We start from the raw sequence: 594 nt of genomic DNA on the forward strand, positions 1-594 counted from the left end.
TATTATGTGAAATGTGTGAAAGCAGAAACAGTGCAGTTACACACACACACACACACACACACACACACACACACACACACACGCTGGATCAGGATATGAGTATTAAATATAAGGTGTTGGATGTGTGAAAATTAATAAAAAATCCCACACTGTTAGAGAGAACACTGCTGCTGAACACACACTTCAACAAAACATCACACAACTCTACACACACCTCTACACACACCTCTACACACATCTCTACACAACTCTATACACACCTATACACACAACTCTACACAAACCTCTACGCACAATTCTACCACCAACCCTACACAACTCAACACACACACCTCTACACACACCTCTACACACACCTCTATACACAACTCTACACACAACTCTATACACACCTCTACACACACCTCTACACAACTCTACACACAACTCTATACATACCTCTACACACAACTCTACACAACTCTACACACACCTCTACACAACTCTACACTAAACTACACACAACTCTACACACACCTCTACACAAACCTCTACACACAACTCTTAATTGAATTCTACACTTAATTCTACACATAAATACACTAAACTTTACAT

The 594-nt window shown here is 39.9% G+C and overlaps 1 protein-coding gene across 1 annotated transcript in view; it reads right to left on the reverse strand.

Moving 5' to 3' along the window:
- Positions 1-228, reverse strand: part of LOC310723057 (putative phospholipid-transporting ATPase IM) — a 7,440-nt gene extending 7,212 nt beyond the window's left edge. Inside the window, exon 1 of the mRNA XM_083570879.1 lies at positions 1-228. This exon is cut by the window's left edge and continues 398 nt beyond it. The gene's annotated coding sequence lies outside the window, so the exon portion shown is untranslated.
- Between the last annotated feature and the right edge of the window lie 366 nt (positions 229-594).

This window comes from Silurus aristotelis (assembly GCF_946808225.1).
Source record: "Silurus aristotelis genome assembly, contig: scaffold_265, whole genome shotgun sequence".
Classification (NCBI taxonomy): domain Eukaryota; kingdom Metazoa; phylum Chordata; class Actinopteri; order Siluriformes; family Siluridae; genus Silurus; species Silurus aristotelis.